The 15013-nt window shown below is 39.6% G+C and overlaps 1 long non-coding RNA gene across 1 annotated transcript in view; it reads right to left on the bottom strand.

Annotated features, from left to right (window-relative positions):
- Window positions 1–10497: 10497 nt before the first annotated feature.
- LOC116670431 (uncharacterized) overlaps window positions 10498–15013 on the bottom strand; it is a 21273-nt gene continuing 16757 nt past the window's right edge. Inside the window, exons 2-3 of the long non-coding RNA XR_004327020.1 lie at window positions 14134–14139; window positions 10498–10511 (exon numbers count right to left, since the gene is read on the bottom strand). This is a non-coding gene — a long non-coding RNA (uncharacterized LOC116670431). The remainder of the gene's footprint in view (window positions 10512–14133; window positions 14140–15013) is intronic.

Consider the following 15013-nt stretch of genomic DNA (forward strand, 5'->3'; position numbering starts at 1 on the left):
GCAAGGACATTTTTAATGTGAGAGCAGACATTTGTCTCCCTTCTAGCGCATCAGGATTATATGTATGATTATCTTGTGGAGGGAACACAATGAAATCTGGGTTTCTTCAACCAAACAAACCACATTTAAATGCCTTTAAAAAAAAAATGTTTTAACATAAAAACCCTGCAAATAACACATTCTAATGAAGCTGATCTTCGTTCCTTCCAAAAGCCGGCTATAACAGAACATTTTAAATGATCTAACCCCCAAAATATAGTTTTATTGATAGAAAACAGACGGAACAACATGTATTGACATGTCTTTGCAAAAAAAAACTAAACTAAAATAAAATAAAGCAACCTAAATGAAGCATTCAAAGACAATATGCTCAAAATATACTTATAAGTCACCAATTGAAATCAATTATTGTCAAAACAATATTGTGGCTACTTTAGCTTTAATAGCTGTCCAAAATGTTTTTAGAGTAATATAATTACATACTGTCCCCTCTAAAACCACCCTCAACACATTTTTAAGACAAATTGTTAATGACACTGTTAAAAGGGATAGGGGTGTTGGCTCCTAAAACTAGGATTTTTACATGTAGCAATAACACCCTGAGACAAACGGGGGATGTAGGTTGTGTTCTTTAGTCTCTTTAAATTGTTACAATAGGAAAGCTTCAGGACACCTGTACAACCGCATATGCCCCGCGATGATTACATAATAATAATCACATTGGTCACCGGAAGCCAAGAACTACTGCTCCATGAACTGTTTATTTACGGAGTCATCAACCTCTGGACAATTTCATCATGGGAAATAAACAACCAGGGTCACGTCCTTCACTGGTGAAATATGTCAACTCGTCTGTGAGGTACCGCTTTAATAAAACATTCTGGCACTGAGACATAAAACTCAAATATTAGGTGCACACTAACACACAAACTCACACAAGGTTTAGGCAAGATATAGCTCCGGTTTAACCATCTCAAATCAGGGAAACAAATTAAAAATCAGAAGCAACAATTTGAAGCTTTGCATCCAAAATGCTAAATATGCTCTACACCATGTAATTAAAATAAAACACTATATATTATTGGATATACAGCATTATATTATAGATATACTACCCATGTTGCATCAGCATTGTGATACTGGTTTGAGAAATTCTCTTTCCCAAGCTACGGCAGCTCCCACTCCTCCACCCGCCCAGTGTTGTAGGTTATGATGCATGAATCAGATGAGATGGATAAAAATTTTATTTTAGCATACTTGCTTGTTTGCCAAATGAATCAAGGTGTTTGTTCAAAAGAAGGGCAGGCATGTTCCAATTTATAGCACATTCTGTTATTTTGTGCCAATAATTGAGCCGAATCTAAGCCCTGCTCTCCCCTCCGCACAAGCTCACCTTTTTAAAAATGGTTTTATAACTGTTTTCTTCTGGTTGTGACGCCTGTAAAGCACGTCTACTGAGGACGCCATGTGGGGGCCGGGAAATCTCATGGGAAATCTAGTAGTTTGTTTGGCGGGAAACAGGAGGAGTAAACAAATGGATGGCGGTGGAGGATTTACGGCTTCCTAAAGCATACATCTCTGTGGTGGGACAATCCCACCTGCTCAGCCATGGCTCATTCTGACAGGCTGCAAAGAGGCAGTCAGAGACTAACAGGAGCAGCAGCTCCTGTTAGTCTTGGTATCTACTGCTGTTTTTCTGTCATACAATACTGAAGTAAAATGTACTAAAACTGCAGAATTACCTCAATGCAGTAAATTAAACTGAGGCGAAATACGTGGCTAGCTGAAAGCTGGTGGTGGATTTGTGTCTGCTATAAAGGTTGAAATAATTGGCTACAACTGCTCTGTAGTTGGTTTAACACGTCTCTTTTACGGACATTTTGCGTGATAAAAAGGCAAGCCCTTCCCTTAGTTCAGTTGGCCATGATGCATAGCAATAATTCAGTTAAAATGCAGCTCAGGTCCCTGTCACAGGACAATAAAACAAACTTTGTCTTCATGAATAAGAGTTTTATATATTTTATGAGGTCTGACAGCAAAAACCATGGTACCTGAATATTTTGAAGATGAAACTGTGACACACAAAAATAACCACTTTATGTGCAGAAATTCAGGAACAAACAAACAAACTGCAGGAAGAATCCTGTGCCATATGTTAGATGGCTCACTCTTTCGCAAGGAGACTGACTTTTTACAGAAACAAATCTAACAGGATCCAAATTTGTGTTTAATTTGCTATTTATTTAGCTACAGTGTAAAATGATTAGAACTTTACAGTTGAAGTGAATATGCTATTGTGACCTCTTGTAGCAGGTCAGCATCTACACTATGGAAATTAGTTACATATCTGACATAAAATAATGTGACTACATACTGTATAATATGGCTTATGTTGCACATTACATTAGTATGCAACCACTGATGCGTTTATTTTTAGTATTACATCTAAGATAGTGAGGCAGTGTTTTACTGTGAGCTAATAAAAAGCAAAATTCATCTGCAAACGCTTGACAGTTTCCCCTCCAGGAGAAATGCAATGGGCATATTGTAAAATCCATGATAATTATCTTGCAATATTGGTTTTATTGCTGGAGGATGTATCCCAAACACATGCTGCTTTCTGGTATAATTCCATTGCTTCACTGCCAAATCAAAAGGGTAGGATTTTTCTCATGAAGCAAATAGACAAAACCAACAAAAGACCTGTCCAAACTTACTCTGTGTAGTAGTGTCTACTGTACAGAGAGCATGAACTTCTGTCTTTTTGTGATGTGAGATGATACAATGTTTTTAGCCATGCAGGGCATCCTTTCCTTTTACTTCCCAACTACAGCATTACTTTAATCTGCATAGCATACAAATGAACTACATTCAGGAACCTTTCTCTTTTGCGCATTTTCAAACATGCAATAGCAATGTCAGAAAAATGTGACAATGGAAATTCCAGCAGATGGCAGGAATGTCAGGGAAATTATGTCGCCCCAATTTAAGATCACATTCCTGTTGTAACATATTTAATTTGGTAGTTTTTGGTTTAGAATCTTTTATTAATGGTTAATCACGGTAGAAAGTGCCGCTATACTCAGTTACAGAAAGTCTACGGCTGCAAGAGCAGACAGTCCCAGTGTTGCGTTGTAGCAGGGTTCAAATAACCATCTGGATGTAACCATTTATGTGCTGATCTCTGCAAGGTTACTTCTTCACAACACAGCATTACCAGAATTTTCCCTGAAATGGGAAATTGGCAGTACAAATTTACCTGAATATATATCCACGCTCCCGTTCAGACCTAACACAATCCAGACAGTTCTTGAACTTTCCAGGTGTAGACTGCATGTGTGAAAAAGGCTTAAGAGTCTACAGCCATGGGAGAGTCTCTGTAAGACACTGTGGTGCTTTCAGCTACATGCCAAGATCAGCATGCTAACATGCTCCAAGTGGCAATGCTAACATGCTGATGTTTAGTAAGTACAATGTTTACCATGTTCTCCATCTTAGTTACCATGCCAAGTACTGATCCACTGAAGGGTCTGTATGGTTTCAACAAGATTTATTGCCATGTGCACAATTTTAAGCATCTGTCAATTGATGTATTCTTTGTCTGGTGATGTTGGTGCATCGCAGTGGGGGGACTCACTAAAGCCAAACATTCATCTTTCAAGTCACTTCCTGCTCACCAGCAGATTTGTGTGGGTTTACCATGACTTTTAGGATTAACTTCTTGTCAGAAGAGAATGGAGCCAACAGGAGTGAAACCTTAGCATGACCTGCACTTACTGAAACCCTCAGCAGAAAACAATCTACTGGAAGACTATTCCTGATCCCCAGCTTGCATCCACTGAAACCATCCAACTGTAATGTACATAAAGATCTCTGTATAGAATCACACAGCTTACTGTCAGACCTTACATGGCCCTGGACTAAAGATTTAGGGGGTCTGTATAATCCTGAATGAATGCTCCTTTGTGTCTATGCAAAGGTCTGTCACTGAAACAATATACACGTGCATTCAGTTTTTATTCTACAAGCTTGTAAGAAATCCACTAGGTATTGTGCGGTTTCCATGTGTACAGCTGTATTTCTGATTTAACAACCATTCAGGTTCCACTTTTGCGTTCTTGCTTACAATGATGTCATTCTTTTTAAATTCAATCCTGAAGGGACTGGAGAGGGAAAATTCAATGTTGTGTATGCAGCACAGTGGTTGGGCTCTGCCCTGCCTAAATGCAGTATGGCAGTGCAGTTCAGTAGGGCTTTAGACCTGTCATTATTGCAACCATTGTCTGAGGTCACAGAAGGCCAGCGAGTATTGGGTTGAATGTGTGTTACTGATGGAACCTTGTGGAGTGAGAGAAGCCCATTACTGCAAGGCCCAGACAACAGTGAAAAATTAAATGGCTTTTCAAAAACTGGGCTGCTGCAAGATTTTGGTGCCATACGGTGGAAGAGTAACTGTGTCAGCTGCAGAGGGCGGAGTCAGTGAGGAAGTGGGCAGCTCAACAGGCTTGGGGAGGATGGAGCAATATGAGAGCAAGGTGTAATTTCCTGAAGGTCCCCCAGAGAATCCCCTCCCATGGATGGGAATTGTCAAATTGTAGATGCGCTGCTGCACATACTGTAGCATGATCTCTTTGTGTCCACACACACACGCACGTGCACGCGCACGCACTCGCACGCACACGCACGCACACACACACACACACACACACACACCTCTCTGTTCTACACTTTTACTGAGGGAGTAATTGGCTCCAGCAGCAGCTACAGATGCTGGTGGGGAGAAATGGGGCAAATAAAACAAATCTAATTGCAAATAAGTTACCTGGTGAGTTCAGTTAGATATTCTCCTTCAGGGCCTCTGATGAAAGAAAAAAATAAGACAAGGAGGGTGTGGGGGTGGGGGGAGAAGAACACCTTCAGTGATTCACCCAAAGCTGCATCTGCCACACCTCTTGGGTTAATTGGATTTTCTGACATTGAGAATCTGATCATCCACTGTACACTGGCAGTTTTAAATTTTCCAAATTATGTTCCAGGCCTGAAGAGGGCAGACAAGTCTTCTTTTAAACATGAAAAGTGGCAGTCTAGATCAAATGCAAAAATGCAGACAATTGATAATTTGTACAATGTTTATAAAGTTATATAATCTAATAAAGTCAAACATTGTATGTCAGCGCACTTTTAAGGACTGTATAATTAATTACAGCAGCTGTAGAATTTATCATAAATTTAGAAAATCAAGGACACACACATAAACATAACAGTATTCAAATGTATGTGGCTTGGCAAACACACTTCAATCAGATCCATTAGTTCCACCCATGTAACAGTGACAATAGCATGATAACTGCCCAGCAGGCAACAACAGTCAGGCGAAATAGAAGTGTTTTTCTCTGTGACGTGAGCCATAAAAGGCATCCATCCAAAGAAGTGTGTGTGTTCAGACAAAAGCCAACACAGTGGCACATGGCTGGAAAGCAGAGAAAACACCTGTCTTCTTATCTTTATGATGCTGCGGTAGTGGGCACTTCCAGTGGCTGAGGCTTTTACTACAGCAGGAGTTTCCTTCATTCACATCCTTTTTTTCTGTCCAGGAGAGTTAATGTCTGCTCCTGTGTAGTTACCATTTATGGACACATCTATATGAGGGATGCTTGGATTGACTTTTGAATATGCAGAGAAAAATATCCTCTTCAAATAATTATGTAAATAGAATGTCCAGGATAATAAAATTTGAACTATAGTTTGATTATTTTCATGCTATGGAAAAAGAAGAAGTCCCATTCTTTTGCAAAGGTTGGAGCCTTCATGGACCAAATGGGAGTAATGAACTGCAGGGATCTACTGCTCATGATCAACAGATTTTGCTGATGATAAAGAGTCTAATAAGGCAATCGGACAGCTCCAGAAATCATACTGGTTCTTTTATCAGGAACATGCTTGAAACAGCAAAAACTGGAAATGGTCATCAGAAAATTATTGTTTTTTAAACTGCTGGAGACAAGCTACTTAACTAACGACATTGTCCTTTTGTAGAAAATGAAGAAATATGGAAAATAACATGATATAATTTCGGGAGTGGTGATAAGACAGAAATAAACAATTTTTCCTATGTAATCACATTTCTGTATTGTTTCACACAGTGGTGTGGGGCAGATAGATGCCATTACTCTGTGGTCACCAGATGCATCGCTCTCACTCTAATAGTCCATAAAATTCTACTGCAATCATCTCTCTTAGTACAGTAATGTTGCAATGTCTTCGAGAAACAATGGGATGACTCACACAAGATGATATGTCTTTGGATTCTGTAGCAAGATAGGCTTGTCTCAGACAAAATAATGGCACTGGATGCCGCTCTGTCCTCCCTTTCATAGAGGAAATGAAAATGAATCAGGGCAAAAGATAAAAGCATGACAAGCACCACAGTCAATCCTTCAGTTTAACAGCCAGAGAATTCACTACTGAACAAATGAAAGTGGGCTGCTGGGGAGAGGGGAATAGCAGTATTGTGAAAGACGATGGCATTGCGAGAGCTGAGCAGTTTAATGTGTGTGTGTGTGAGTGTGTGTGTGTGTGTGTCTTTGTTGCCGCTCAGCACTCTCTCACTTGCAGAGAGAGAACAAAAAAAGAGGCATATGTTTAGAGGATATTGTGACGGCTATGAACACAGAGAATATATGCGAGCTTCAAGCCTTCCTCAGAGAGGGCAGATTTGAACAAATAACCCACCCTGACTCTCTGAAGTATATCACCCTTCTCTCTGAGGGGGGCAGCAGTATTGTTCACTGCAGCTCGGTGAGTGTGTGCAGCCCTGCTTTACCTGCCAGTGATACAGTGACTTCTAATCAGTAAGTAAGTCTAGCATCAGCATTTTGCAGAAGACATGTTGCTGTCTCTTGGGCCACTGACCTAATTGCTGGAGCTAGCAATGAGAAGACAAATCCATCAATGTGACACCACCTATCCCCCCCTGCCCACCACCTTCACACACCTCTATACACACACCTAGCCTCTCAGAGAGGACCAGGGACATCAGGAAGTTAAACTGTCAACCAGGGTCAAAATGAGAAAGATTTTTTAGTTTGTTACAAAGGAAGAGCTTAAGTGTGGCATCTCGGGATGTTTCATAGTCACAGGCCTCTTAAAGTTACAGTATAGTCCTCTTCCCCTAATCAGATCTCCATGTCTCCTGCTTGAGGTTCTTCAGGCTCTACTAATCTTATTACAAACCCCCATGTAGAGGAGCTGCAGGAGTCCCTCGGACGCCACACCTGCTCACACAACACAGCGCTGCACACTGATCTAATCAGGTGATATGCCCATCGTTGATTTTCAGCTATAAAATTTTGAATAGGATTTAAGTGGATTGAAGCGAGGAGACAGACAGGGAAAATGACAAGGAAAAAAAGAAATGGGATAGAAAGACAATACAAGGAAATGACAACGATGCGAGTGACAATGCAAGATTCACTGTGTCGGCTGTCATTTAAATATCCACAGGGCTCAGATAGCAGCAGTCAGTGTTTAAACGTGACTTTAAGACATCCTCAAATAATTTATCTTTAGAAATCCTTTAATTTAATGCCTAGTCTAAACATGTGTTTTTCAAAACTTGAGCAAATTGAGGCAGACTTCCCTTATATAACTATTTTTCTTGTGTTACATATTTCTGAAATAAGTGGAGTTACATGTTTTCAGTTTTATAATATTTAGTGATGTTGCAGATCCATAGACATTTAAATTGTGGATTTTGGCATATAGAGAAATGATAAGCATTACATTGTTGTATCCCTTCAACTCCAGCTCAATAATGCCCTCTCACTGTCGTGTCCTTGATTGGAGGGGTAGGCACATAGCAGGTCTATGGGACAATAGGAGGATTAATGGGGAGTCAGCCTGGCTGCTGATATGAGGTCCAAACAGACAGAGGACTGGATCCCTCCCCCAAGGGACAACTAAATGACAGACATTAAAAATAATTAGAAAAGACAAAACAGTCCTGCTTGAAATTAACCCTCCTTAAATCCAAGACATGCGCCTCTGTGAGCAGCATTCAAGCTATTCAATTACAATTATTATAATTATTACAGACATGTTATTGCCAACGTCTTAAGAATTGTTTTCACAATGTGGTGTTTGCTGTTTTGTATTAAATATGGGTATTGTAAGAGGTTCCATATTCTTTTCAGAAATTAAACTGGACAGCTCTCAGGAATTAGCTATTTGCGCAGGTAAGCTTTTACATTTCTCTGCTTTTAAGCCAAAATACCACAATTCAGTAGTTACGGATTTATCAGCTGTAGTGAAGCTTGACAGATCTTTAAAGAAAAACGGATTGGGGCTTAAAATTGGAAAGAACATAAGAGAGTCATCATGTGCATTAGGTGTCTTAAGTCCAGAATATATCCTTAAATTGCATTCATTATTCTACTTTATCACTGAGTTAATGATTTCATTTAAGTGTCCTTAAAGGAGAATTCTACCTACACTGTGTTATCCTCCTGGTACAGTTAGCACTTGACAGGCTTAAACAGCACAAGTTTGAAACGTGTTTTTTTGCCTTTAAACGTGCTCGGGATGTCATTACAAGTGCCTACTCATGTGCAGTTATTCCTGCCAAATGAACACAGCGAATTTAACTGCAGTAGATGTGACAGAAAGGCATACAAGTTGTGTTAATACAGCCAGTGCACATACCTCTGTTTATTTCCTGTTTGCCGGTGAAGTCCACACTAGTCAAAACACGCCTTTCTGTCACATCTATTGCAGTCAAATTCACTGTGTTCACTTGGAAGGAATAACTGCACATGGCTAGTCACTTGTAATGTCATTTTGAGCATGTTTAGAGGCTAAAAAGACATTTAAAACTTGCCCTGTTAAAGCCTGTTGTGTGCTAACTCTAGCAGGAGGATAGCACGGTGTAGGCAGCACCGACTGTTTTTGTTTTTCTTGCTACTGACAGCACTACAAATTTACAAACAACAGAGCTAGGTGTTGAAATCAACTGGAATTCTCCTTTAAGGGTCCAACTACAACAAGTGCAAAGCACAGCAGTGTTTGGCATACTTTTTTTCCATGTGGATTCAATCCAGAGGGTATTTAACGGAATAAAACAGAGATCTTTGACCAGTATGGCACCATAGATCTTCTTAATATAATTTTGTGATAAACATTTCATTACCAAACATTTACTGGCCCTAGTGTCTTTCCACTGTGATAGACAAAATGTTGAAATTACATGACAATTAAACAATGAATCATAAGTAATGTTTCAAATGACACAATCTGTCACTTGTTGTGTTCTTATGCAATTAACTTTCAGAATTAATAGCACAGTAAGGGCACTCATACATGTTCGGTATGAAAACTGAATATTAAATCAGTTGGGAAAATCAGTAGCTTGTTGCTGAAATGAGATCTGGCCATTGTAATTTCACAGTACAGGACTCCATAAAAAAGAAAAAGTAGACAGTAACTAGAGAAGATGGGCTTAGGGAAGTGATTTGTGTGGCTCTCACAACCATATAATTTATAGGCTGTTGGGGAGTGTTAGTTAGACTTACATGTCCAGTGGACAGCAGCTTCATATTTCCATAAAGCCTCCTTTCAGATCCCACACTGTTTATGAATGTCAGAAACATCCATCTGCTCTGCTCAGGGGAAGATGGGGATGCTGCCAGAAGAGCAGTGGATCCCTGTTTAGGTCCCATACCAAAGACAGAGAGAGAATGGGTCGGTTGGAAACCACAGACAGCTCCTTTTCCCCCTCCTGGTCCCAAAAGAAGGGGTGTATTGGCATCAGCAAGCTGTAGACCCCCTCAGATAATTAAAAGTGAGGTATAAATCAGTGTGTAAGCAGTAATCACACAAGCTCCTGCCAACTCCCCAAAACAATCATAAATCTAGAAGAAAACAAAGCTTCAGCACTAACAAAGACTCTGCAATCCCCACTGATCTGGGGCTGGATTTGATTTCATAGAAACCACAGTGCCCTTCTATTGCAGAAATAATACGTACTGTATACATATACATACTGAACACATGGTGTTATGTTTGAATCTATTTAAATTGATCAAAGTCTATTTGAGGGATCACTTCATATGTGAGGGTTTTGATTAAAGAATGTGGATTAAGAGCAATTTTAGTGTTAATGTTTCTTATGTAATATTAATCTCCAAGTATAGGTTTCCAGGGGACAGAAGAAAGAAGTTGTTGCCACTTGGACATTTTGACAGGAACATGTAAAGCTGAATGGAGCCGATGTTAGTCTTGCATTAGTGTGGGGATGGTAGCAGAACAACACATTGCGCACCGTATTGATTTGTGGAAAAAAAAATAGTGCAAAGTGTTTGACATGAAAAGAAGTTATTGATCCTGACTAAAATCATGCTGATTAAAGTCTGGCCGAAGAGGAAAGTCAATAATGGTTCACCAATGAATGCATCCTGATAAGGTCAGTGTGAGGCACAAGAATACACTTTATGTGCACAAAGAAAGAAAAGAAACTGCTACTACTGATTTGATCTAATTTGCTTGCGAACCAGTTAGTGAAACACATTTCCACAAAAACACAATCCTTTATAAGTTACCGCCCCCCAAGACATGATTTCAAAACAAGAAAAATGATCTCAAGATCAAATAAGAGGAGCCTACCATTTCTTTGTACTTTAATTGTACCTTGTTGCAGAAAGAGTCAGAACCAAGGACCTGCAGGGCCAGGATCAAAGCTAGTCTTGTGCGCTGAGCAGTCAACTGTAAAACACAATGCCTGAGGACTTATTCAGGATTGTAGTGAAGAAATGACATCTCAAAAATGTTATTTAATGAGATTCAGTAGTTCCAGGTAAAATGTAGTGTGAGTTACTAACTGGAAAACAAGGCCCATTAAAATCAAGTGTCTCAGCCTGCTGCAAATTACTCTAAAAGCCTGTTTTAATAAGCAGCTTGTTGGGGTTTTTCAGGATATAAAACACCTAATCAGATCCATTACTTCATAAAGCCCATAGCCTGACCTCAAGCATTACGCAAAGCTGGGTTTTATTACAGCTAAATAGAAAAAAATACACAAAAATTCCACATTTAAGACCACTGGGCAAGCGATAGAGCAGAGACGGATTATAACATGTCTAAGCTATCAGAACAAACATGTTGTGTACTTATCCTTCTGCTAATCTGCAGTGATCAAAGCTTGTTCCTGAGATGACCTGCTAATCAGCACAAAAAGCACAAGTGGATCCAATGATATCATTCTGTGTGTTTGTGTGTGTGTGTGTGTAAACCCCCTTGTGATCAATAAGCGTATAAGCGTACGTTTAAATCACGTTGCCCTCCGTTCTTGGGTAAACATCCATGTGAATAGCAGCTATAGTATGGTCAGTGTTTTCTCAGTCAGGCCGCCCAATCTTAAACAATAATGACTTTTTAATGTGTAACTGTGATTACATTGTCATGGTGAAATATGGGTGGTCTTGACCGCATTGGAAATGAGGGCCTAAACGTGAATTACTACAGCAACATAGATTACAGCGGTGCTTCAGGTGAGGCAATCTTCATAAATTCAAATCTAATCTTAACAGAGCCAGCAGCTTCAGCCAGTGGGGAAGGACTTTACTGAAGAGAGGCAGGGCCAGAGAAGACACAAAGCGCAGAACTCAGTCTACTTAAGTAAACACGAGTCAAAATAAAGGATCAAAAAGCCATATCATGAAAGGAATAGTTTGGAATTTTGGCAACTAAGCGTATGTATGACCTTCATTAATATCTAAAAGTTTTAAAAATATTGTTGTTTTTTCCAGGACATTTGTCAATTATATTTTACTCCCCCATAAAGTGGTGACACAATGGTGTCAGTGAGGTGACAAATTACAGGAATGTGGTGTGGGGCAAATCTTCGTATCTGTCAGTACCTTGTCAGGGGTTGCTGCTGTGGTTTATCTATCCTCTGCCTGCAACTACAAGTGATTACCGTTTGATGGCTCAAGCCACGCACCTCACAGGGGCATTGCTTATTCAAGTCACAATGCTGTCACTGACATTTTAGAGCCTGTGGGCCGCTACGGTGATGATAGCACAGTTCCTATTAGCAGCAAGCTTTCTGACATGCTGACAGAATTCTCATCATTAGGTCGACAGCATCAATATCTCACATCTTCCAAGTACACACTGTAGGAAGGAACCTCCTACGCCACGGAAGGAATATGCTTTCCTGCATTCATCTACATAGCTTTAATTATCAACACCCACTTCACATTAAGCACTGTGTGGAAAGAATAACAGAGGACATAGAGTGTTATGGTTTGGGTGTTTTGTCTTGTCTTATAGTGGTAGTCTGTTTTCCTGTCCTGAATTCTTAGCCTTGTTTTCTGTCATGTCTTGTGATTGTGTTATTTTTGGTCGTCTTGTATATGTTCTGTTTCCTGTTTTATTGTGATAGTCTTGTTTTCTGTGCTGTCTGGTTTATTTTTACTTCTACTGAAAGTTGCACATGGTGTGTTTTTAAAGGCAAATAGCAATATATTCTTTAACAGCTGGGGGGAAACAGCTAGTCTGGTTCTTCCAAAAAGGTAACAAAATACACCAAAAACTAACTTATTGTTATAGCTTGTTTGTAATGTCAAAATGACTGCTCTTGTATATAACTTGTTATTGAGAGTTAGATGTGATAGTGCAGATTTTGTTGGAGCCAAGCTAGCTGAGCTAACCGGCTGCTGGTTGTGGCCTTATGTATAATATATATGAGAGCAGTACAGATAGGCAATGAAGTGTATTTCCCAAAATATCAAACTATTTCTTAGTGCAATAAAATAATTTGCGAATTGTCATGTTGCACAAAGAGGATGAAGTAGCAGCATCATTCAAAAATTCTACAATATACAATAATGTATAAATTTGTTGTTTTTATCTTGCCCCTTTGCTCTTCAGCCTTATAAAATGAAACAAACAATGAAAGACAGTAAATGACTGTATCACAATTAAAAATGTATTTTAAAATCAATCACAGTTGCCCCAGTAAAACGCTGTGTTTTTGGATGAGGAAAGAAAGTGAGAGTGATGAGTGGTGGGAACAGTGATGAAAAGAAACTTAACTTTTAATTGTCTCAAAAGTTGTACCTGTGAACTGTGTGGGCAGAGTAAGATGTGTCATGTATGCATCAGTATTTCTGGCTACATGCTTAAAAATACTAATCACTTGGAATAGTTTCCACTTGGCTGGTATTGCTAATCACATTTGAAATTTGAATGTGCAGGCCATTCCCCTAAGAAGGTACAGTATATCTATTATAAATTGCCCTTTGCTCCACTGTTTCATCATACCTTAACCTTTGCCAGCTGACAAGTCATTAACTGGCCTATTTAACTAAGATGCATCATCAGACTGAGGAGCATTTACCAACCTTTACACCTCAATACAACTTGAGCTTTTCAAGGGTCTGTGTCAGTGGCTTCACTTTTGACTGGACACATAAGAAATGAAAATTCTAAATTCTAAAAGGCAGGTATATATTTCTTCACTCCATGACAGCAACATGGTAAAAGGTCAAAGCCCCTGAGCGTGCCACTGAGCTGGCACAGAAATTAAGAGGCCTGCTGAAAACCTGCACCACGCAGCTTTTATGGCTCAATGGTCTCTTCCCATGTTCTGCCCAAGCAAATACATTTGCATACCACCCTGCTGATGCGCCCTAGACAGAAACCACAGAACAAAAGAGATTATACAAGGGTGAAATAGAGTATTATCGTGTGCGTTTGTGTGCACATGTGTGTACAGTTAAGACAAAAGAAGATATTGGAAAAACATTAAAAGAGATATGGTAATGAGTGAATCAGAGACTTTACACCTGAAGTGCTCCCTCTCCCCATGTTAAGATATATTGGAGGAAAGCATTCTAAGAATATGACAATAGGGAATAAAGAGCAGTTGAGCGAAAATGCATTTTGTCTGAATCCCCCAAGCCCTCGCATGCAGCCATTATCCTTCTTGTGTATGATTCTCTGATGCCTCATATGCTCTGGTAAAGTGCTCCTCTCATTAAAAAACAATGTGATATCGCCAATTTCTAATTAAATAGGACATTATCTCAAAGACAAACTGGAGTGGAATGAGGCCCTCAAACGAGTTATGAAAAAGACTAGCTGCTCATAGCCTAATCATGCTTATGTTGATCTCAATGGTGTCTTCACATTCAGCTGATACTCACGGATAAAGCAGGGTTATTACACAGCTAATCTATCCAAGAGAATGGTTATGCTTTTTCCAAATCTATTGGTAATTTGAGAAGTGCTACTTTGCAGAAGAGAAAACCCATGTGGTTTGAGGCGTTTAATGGAAAATAAGTGTGGTCTAAATAGGCCTTTGTATTCTCCCTGCACTTCAAACGGTTTTCATCTTTACACAGTATCATCACACAGCGAGTGCGTTTTTTAAGCTCAACTCATACTTCATTGCATACATGGCTTTGGCTGCAGGAAAAAATAGCTTGTCACCTTTACTCAGGCAGAGATAAGCCAAATAGTAAGGAGGCAAAAGATATCTGTAGAAACACTGATTAGAGGTGAACAAAATGAAGTGTGATCCCCTACAATATAATGCAATACTCAGTACACTGTGAATCACTTCTGTCAGCTAAAATCTACTTTAACACTGGAAATATCAAGCAAAACTACTGTAATACTGCAGGTTCTCTTCCGAATCATTTGGTGTTCTTATGTATTATTGATTTAATCTTTGTAAAAGTGTGTCCATCCACACAGGGATCTCGATGATGTCATTTGTTCGAGGAAACCTGCTATACTCGGGAAGTGAATTGCGCCTACGCAGGCTACTGTAGAAGGAGCATCCTTGTTGCCACTGTGCATCGCCCCGCTGACACACAGAGCAGCTCTTTGGCCTGAAGATTCCTGGGATCACTAAGTGTTCCGCTGTCAGCTCACATCACATGCATCAAACATGATATCTGCTTTGTGTGTGTGTGTGTGTGTGTGTGTGTGTGTGTGTGTGTGTGTGTGTGTG

This window comes from Etheostoma spectabile, chromosome 20 (assembly GCF_008692095.1).
Source record: "Etheostoma spectabile isolate EspeVRDwgs_2016 chromosome 20, UIUC_Espe_1.0, whole genome shotgun sequence".
Classification (NCBI taxonomy): Eukaryota; Metazoa; Chordata; class Actinopteri; order Perciformes; family Percidae; genus Etheostoma; species Etheostoma spectabile.